Source organism: Tachypleus tridentatus, chromosome 6 (assembly GCF_004210375.1).
Source record: "Tachypleus tridentatus isolate NWPU-2018 chromosome 6, ASM421037v1, whole genome shotgun sequence".
NCBI classification, from domain to species: domain Eukaryota; kingdom Metazoa; phylum Arthropoda; class Merostomata; order Xiphosura; family Limulidae; genus Tachypleus; species Tachypleus tridentatus.
Window position 1 is genome coordinate 140,224,892 of NC_134830.1, and position 8,417 is coordinate 140,233,308.

Consider the following 8,417-nt stretch of genomic DNA (forward strand, 5'->3'; position numbering starts at 1 on the left):
CAAAGTGGTTAAGGTACTGGAACGAATGGAGGTAGTTCTGGATACATATTGAAGAGCTAAAGGATTCCTGCAGTATAGAGAAGTTCTTTTTAACTTCCCTAATACCTGTCATGGAAAGAACTTCTGCATGCTAGAAAAATTTCCAACTAACATTTTGGTGGTCAATGAGTTGATGGAAATGTTGGTACAAAAGTCTAGGTTCCCTGGTTTTCCTGGATGTCTTGAACATGCATAGATAATTGGTACAACTAAACAACAAAAGAAAAGTTTGGATGAGGTTTAGTTAGACTTGTAAAACATGTACTGATTTCTTCCTCATAAGTTTCACATTTTTAATGGAATTTGCTGGAATGATATAAACAGTGTGGTTTTTGGTTAACAATATCATGGGAAGTTGTTGATACAACTTATTAAGATGTGCACTTTGGATTAGTAGAGGATGAAGGTTGTAATATTTCTCCACTACTATTTGTGATGGTGGTGAAAGTCCAATGTCTTAAGGAGTGTGGTGGTTAAGGAACATTTAAAAGAATGATTAAAAACCATATCTGCAGTTGTTTTTTTTTTATAATCAGATATAACTGTTTATTTATTCACAAACACATGTTCACACATCCAGTCTGATAAAATCACACATCCTCAAAGAAATGGTGATAATACCTCCTTGGGCAACTTCAAGAATCAGTGTTTGTTAACTCTATACTACCAATAACTCTGATTATCAGTATTTTGTGAAATTTTAAACCTTAATTACACTTTATGTTTATGTGGGCTTAACATAAAAGTTGGGGACCCCATATATTCATGTTTGATAATTCCTAACCAAGGATAAGGCAATAAAACACCCACCAGCACCCTCTGCCACACAAGACATATCCAGTTCTTTGAATCCATTAATGTAGTTGAATGTCACACTTGTCATTTGTTCACCCAGTGAACCCCAAACCCTTCAGCCTCCACTCCAACAAACTACCTACCAAGATACACCCAAGCTGTTTCACTGGAAGTTCAACACTTAATAAAAGGGCCACCTTACCACCAGGCTATGCCCAACCAATCTCAATGAAGTACATTAATAAGTCAAAATAGAAACTAAAATAAAGCCATCTTTTACTAAAAGGTATAAAACACAGCATGTTCTTATTTTCATCTTAAAAGATAAAAATCATTAAATTTGATATTTTTGTCCAAGTAACTAAACACACTTCAAACGTATTGTACAAAGTGTCACACAGTTTCCTCAGTATTAACATACTACTAATCACTATCAATGTAATAGTGGACTTGGTGAATGAAACAGAAGCTTACAATATAAGAATGTCACCATTTAAAACAGAGTTCAGGCAGTTCATGAATACTGTAATAAACTACACTATATAAACCATTTCATTAGAAATTACAACCTGTAAATATTTTCTAAATTATGTTAAACTTTAAGTACTCTACATTTTTGCAATATTTGTTTTACTCTAAGTTAACAGATGGTGTATCTGATAGAAACATAAAATTATAAAGATACGTGTATTCTCTTTATTTACCTGTAACTATAAAAATGTTTATAACTTACTATAAAAATGATTTATAAAGATATTGTGATAGACAATAACACTATACTGAAAATAAAATAACAATTAAAATACATCTTGAAAACTGGACACCAAGTCATAGTTATGAGTCACTATTTACAAAAAGAAAGGACTTCTTAAACTGACTAAATATGTCCATTAAAGCAGTATTAGAGCAACTAGAAACTTTGAATAAGAAAACTCTTTAGATGTTAGGGTTAACTCCACTCAAAATAAAACAGTAATTACCATCTTGAAATTACAATAACTCAGTTTATTTCAGTTTACCAACTTAATAGTTTAGGAGAAGGTTTATATTTTAAATAGAATGACAAGGTTTTGTAGAGACCTATTCAATGTGAAATGATAGCTTAGATCTGAAGAAATGGTGTAATATGTTTTAAATATAAACAATGTTTGCTTGGTTACAAAACAGACAAAATTATAATGGTAAGAAACCAAATAATTAACCATCACTGAGGATAAGAATAAAAACTGAATTTCAGATTTGTTCAACAGGAACCTTAAGAAGGTTTCAAAATATTAATTTTTTAAAAGTGAAAACAAATACCAGTCATTAAGCATTCTCAATTCAAGAAAATTTATAATGAGGCTTTTTTCAATGAAAATCAAACATAACAAATTGGATCTAAGAAACCAATTCTAAATCTTTTCAAACAAATAAACACTAAGTTTGAACATGGATTAAAGCTATTTGAAGTCCCACAATTTTTCAAAAACCATTATTGTGGTTATCAAATCAAAATGATGAAAATTATTGAAACATTGATTGTGATTGACTTCATTGATCTTCAATCTGATACTGACTTCTGAATGGTTTTGTCCTTAGAATAAGAATCATTTCATAATAAATGTAAACCTGGTGAGAACAGTTACAGCATACTTAGATAAGGAATGATCTCTGTCAACAAATAACTGTTCAACAGTTATCTTCAGAAGTCTCGGACTCTTTGATGGTGAGTCAGCTTGCATCTTCTAAGTCTGTAGGTTCCCCTGGTGTGCAAAACAACAAACACATTTCCAACTAAAATAAAAACACAAATCTCACACTATTTACTGTTAAATTAATAAAAATTATAATTGTGTCATTAAATAATATTTGCACAATACAATAAGCACACTCCAAGTTTCCAATTAAAAATAAATTTGTCAGATTAAATGAATATATTAAACATTTCATAATATAAAATAACAACAATACAGATTATCCAAGTACCTAAATGTTATATTCTTGTAATACACATCCATTATTATTACCCCATACTGGACTGATATCAAACACCATTTACAACAAATGTTAGAAAAATCTTGACGTTCATGTGTCCTGTCTCAGGAACCCTTTCTGTACATTAGGATGCAGACAAAGAAACCTACATCACGTATCTTTCAAGCTCAACCGTTACACCTTTGAAATCTAAGCCTAATATTAGGTGTAGTACTATTTGTACTAGAGTACAAATTTGAAATTTAAAAAAAGTTGTCAGCTTCATATTTGAGTTAATTAATGACACTTGCCATTACAACCTAGTAGTTGTACTAGTGTATAAAAAAAACTGTTTTTAAATTAACATGTTATACATATGTGTTTTCAGCCATGACACTTAAATTTTATCAGTTTATGTTCAGCAAAAAAGGCTACCATCTGTTGACAGAAAGTTGTTAGTTTAAGACTAATACAGTAAAGAACATCACACAGAAATATTTAGTTGGTAAATAAACCAACTTCATAACTATGACAGGTAATAAACTAGTGTAATATGATCAAGGAAAACATAGGTACTTCAAATGTTGTGAATCTACATGTAAACACTTTTCAATAATGATTTAATTTGATCAAAATACTTTTAAGCAATCTTTCATAACAACATTTTCTACTGGCTAGTCTTATGGTCTTTCCAACAAGTTATTAAACAGTACACTTGATAATATTTTAAAACACAAAACAAAAAGAAATATTGACAAAACAACTAAAAATAAAGAGAGAAAAATAAAGATGGGTTGTCTGTACATCTACTGACATGAAAACAAGTCTTAAAAATTAAAATGCATAAGTCAGTGTTAAAATGTGGACTTAAAAAGGCTGTTGAAACAGATAAGTCAGTGGTAGGTAACAAGTAGACTTAAAAAAGGCTGTTGAAACAAATAAGTCAGTGTCAACATGTGGACCTAAGAATACTGTTAAAACCAAGAAGTCAGAGCCAGTGTTAACATTGCTATTCCCAACTTGATACATGAAACTACTAAAGTCAACAGTGACAAATGATATAAAAAATAAAAGACTGAACATTAATTTTAAGCTATAGTTTGGAAATAGGCCCTCTGGAATATGCAATATCTAATAGTAATAAAAATGGGTCATTCCATGTCAAATCATCCATATTTTGGAAAATTTTCTGGGTGACCCCATCAGAATGGGGTCAGAATTTAAAAAATTATAACTCAAAAAGTAGGTTGAACACCATCCTGATGTTTTTTGTAGATCATATTCAGATATGTAAGAATATATGGTAAAAATCTGAAAAGGCTGAATAACTGGTGACATGGTCAAACTGTGGCCTGAAGTAGGGCTATTTTTAGCTAAATCATAAAAAGTTGCATGCAGCTAAATATTTTTACAGGAGATCTAACCGATTTTTAATTACAACAATTGCTGATTTATCAACTGATATGTTATAGGAAATTAGAAAAAAAATTCAGTTTTGTATCACATTAAGTCTTAGAGCTATGGCTTATTACATAAACCAATGTTTTTTTATGATTTTGGGTTTTCAGGTGATTTTACTGCCTCACTATGCAAATCCTAAGAGAGATAAACTTGGTTTGAGACCATTTTTGAATTCTGTGAGATTAATTCAATCAGTGTAGCAACTTTCAGCCTTCTACCACCGTTACTCTTGCAGCTTTAATCAGCCAAAGTTGCCCAAAAATGAATTTGCCAAAAATAAACAAATTAAATTTTACAGGGCTGTAAATCAGAAACTATTAGAGATATTGATCTAATCTTTGGCAAGTTTTCATTATATGGGTAGATGAGCACATGTGAATTTTTTCAAGGCATTCTGTGGGGGTCACCTGCAGCCCCCTGGATGATTTGACATGGAATGACCCAAATACAAATACTGATATTCATATTATTTGAGAGAAATTCTCTTTTTTTTTAAATAAATAACTTGATACTTCTACAGAAAATAAATTCAAAGATAGAACAATTGATAGAGATTCATTATGTTAGAAGATTTAAGATGTCTTGGTTATCAGTCTTTTATCAAATGGCAAAGATGTAATTTGAGTTACTGAAACTTGGAATTTAATTTTCTGATTATAATTTAGGATCACTATCATATTACTTTCATGATGGATTCAGGCTTAAAATATCTACTATTACTGTTAGCTTACCCAATGCGTTTAAAGGTCAATTTGATATTCGTGGCTGTGGTCTATAACCAATTCTTTCGTGGATAATAGTTTGTTTGGATTTTTGACTTTGGCCAGCAACACCTGATGGCTCACCACTAACGACGGGACTCGTGCCCATTCCTTGTTGCACACTCAATGGTTTTCTTTCTTCTATTTCTTTCTTTAGAGTTTCATATTCTTGAAGATCGTCAAGTTTCAGTTCAATTCTAGTCGGATTTCTTCTGAACATATCCCCTTACTATAGTTATGTGATGAACTACGCCTTGGCCTAATAGTAATATAGTAAATAACAAAAAATATATATCAAATTTACTGCTAATAAAAATACACTATTCAAATTACGATCAAATTTACTATATAGTTCGATACCTTATCGTTAGGGCACATTACGTTATAATAACGTTAATCTCAAGGTCTTTTCGTTTTGATGTGATTTATCTCATTTATGAAGATGATAGAAATTTTCATATGGTGTCAAACCCCAAAAAACTGAAACATTAAACTGGCATCTAATTACTTGGGGTTAAATAAGTCGTTATTAAATACATGGAAGGATGCTCTGTTTCACTTACAGTTTAGCGTTTTTTATATCTTACTTTTAACACAGACACCTGAGTTCGCATACACATGCCAATCGAACACGTTTTGCCCCTATTCAGTGCTGCCACCTGGTATTAATAAAATTTGATCAATCTATAAAAAAATAATACATAAAATGAAAGGTTTAATATCATTACTAGCTGTCTTGATATACAAAAAAACGTGAAATAAAAAGAAATTTATATTTATACATGCATACAATAATATTTGGCCTCAAAACTTTTTGTACGCCATGAAAAAATCAAAATAAATCATTATGTCTGAGTCTTTTGTAACGAGTCCCCCCGCTACTACACCAGTATGTCTACGGATTTACAACGCTAAAATCAAGGATTCGGTTCTCCTCGGTGGGTTCAGCATATAGCTCGATGTGGCTTTGCTTTTAGAAAACACACACTTTTGCAATGGCGAAAAGTGTCACTGAAAAGAGGCAAATTATATGAATGGGGTGGGGAAAAACAGCCTCGTAATTTGGATGCACAGATTACTGTATGGTGTACGAGAGAAAATATTTTAACAGGATAATCCATGAGTCAGTTTAATTCTTTGTTTACTGGCAGCAAACACCACAAATCAAAGCTTAAATATTTAGCATTTTTAGATACGTCATTTCTAAATTATTTATTTTTGAACTTTTGAGTAGATGTTGTTGAATTAAGCACAAAGCTACACAATGGGCTATAAGTGCTCTGCCTCCCACGGGTATCGAAACCTGTTTTTTAGCGTTGTAAGTCCGCAAACATACCGCTGAGTCACTGAGGGGATTCTGAGTAGAGGTTAAAACACACCATGTAAATTATGACTAATAACCTTAAAAAAATTGAAATGTAAATCAAGGTTTGTATCGACATAAAAGATTACTTCCATTATGTTATTTCATGTTCAAATAAATTAAGGGAAGAATTAAAATATTAAGATCTAACAAATTTTTATATCTCGAAGTTGTTTGTCTTCTTCGGGGTTGCTTTTTTACGTCGAAAATTGTACGATATTTATAACCTCAAAAGTTAATTTACGTACAGAGAGTGATTATTTCGCTTGGTTTGAAAACCGCATAAAGCTACACGAGGGCTATTTGCGCTAGCCCTCTCTAATTTAATAGTGAAAGATTAGAGAAAACAGCTAATCACCACCATCCACTGCCAATTCTTGGGCCAACAAATAGTGGGATTGACTATAACTTTATAACGTCCCCACAGTTAAAAAAGCGAGCACAGTAGGCATAAATAGGGATTCGAAAGCACGACCCCCACATTGTGAGACGAGCGCCCCCTAACCATTAGGCCTAGTAAGTGAAGAAGAGTAAGCGATATTGTACCATATTTACGGAACTAAAACCGAATTTCGATAGTTATGGTGGGCATAGCACAAATAGCCCTTTGTGTAGCTTTGTGTTTAACTATAAGCAAGCGTATCCTATGTTCACATCTGTTGCATTACCTCAACAATACCAATTTTACCGACACCAGAAACAATGCTTTACAAGGTATAGTTTAAGAATCAATCTCCGTGCCAAAAGGTACAATTTACTAAAACTGTGTATGAAGTAGAGAAGTCAGGTTTGTTAACGTCCACTGAGTACAAGCTGTTAGACACGCAAGAGTGCCCGCGGGAATGTTTTCAGAGAGGAGCAAAGCACTGCGAAATTGTGGATTGAATAAAAAAAAATCCATATACATATGCTGAACGGATAAATAAAGAATTATGTTTATCATTTTCCAGGAAGTAGGCAAGTGCCTCCCCTTCCCCGCAGACGAAGACAGATATAATGGGTTTTTATTACGTTAAAATACCTTGTGTAAATATTTTGGTTCTGAGTTAACTGTAGAAAATGGAAGTTGCGAAATAGTTCATGTAGTTTACATCTTTCATCACCAAAGTTAAATTCAAAAAAGGGGAACGTGAAATGGTAGCACTGTCCTTCAAGTTGCCTCTCGTCACTAAGTTTCACGAAAATGGATTTTTCATTAGATACACTGAACCGTCACTGTCTTCAGTAAACTTATATAGGTTTCGATTAATATTAGTTATAATTCAGCAGGCAGGATGACGTCAATTTGCTTTTCTTGTTAACAAAAATAAATTCTGAAGAACGAGAAATATTTAGATTTTATTTATGACATGAGTGAAGAACATATTACAAATTACATACGTGACATCAATGTACCATATCCATTACACTCAACTATTAGCTGAATGTATTAAGAAAAAGTTGGCCTCGGCATGGCGAGGTGGTCAAGGTATTCGACTCGTAATATGAGGGTCACGGGTTCTAATCCCCATCACACCAAACATGCTCGTCGTTTGAGCCGTAGAGGCGTTATAAAATGACGCTCAATTCTACTATTTATTGGTAAAAGAGTAGCCCAAGAGTTGGTGGTGTTAACTAGCTGCCTTCTTTCTAGTCTTTCACTGCTAAATTAGAGACGACTAGCGCAGATAGCCCTCGTGTAGCTTTGCGCAAAATTCAAAAACAAACAAACAAGAAAAGTTAATAAATGGTTATTTCTTTTAACAAGTTATCGATCAATACACACGACGTTGGTAATTTGACATTGCATCTGTGCTCTACTATAAATATTGTTGATCTTTAAGTAGAAGAAAACATTCGCCATGCAAAGGAAATACATTAAAAACAAAAAATTATAAACTCTATAATTCCAGTTCCTTAGGAACAAACCTTATCAAACTTCTGAGTTATCCACGTTATTGACATTTTGGTTGATAACTACCACCATATCTTGATAGTTATAACAAATTCATCCACTGGCGCGACGAGAAACTTTTTTCTTCTTCTTCGTTATAACGTGTACC

General features: G+C 32.5%; 1 long non-coding RNA gene across 2 annotated transcripts; it reads right to left on the bottom strand.

The window, feature by feature from the left end:
• Positions 1-557: 557 nt before the first annotated feature.
• Positions 558-5,665, bottom strand: LOC143253839 (uncharacterized). Of its 2 annotated transcripts, none has more exons than XR_013029860.1 (3): positions 5,576-5,665; positions 4,983-5,271; positions 558-2,579 (listed from the first exon to the last, which is right to left on the bottom strand). It is a non-coding gene; the product is annotated as an uncharacterized LOC143253839 (long non-coding RNA). The 2 variants fall into 2 exon arrangements; XR_013029861.1 differs by having other exon boundaries at positions 5,373-5,598.
• Positions 5,666-8,417: the final 2,752 nt, after the last annotated feature.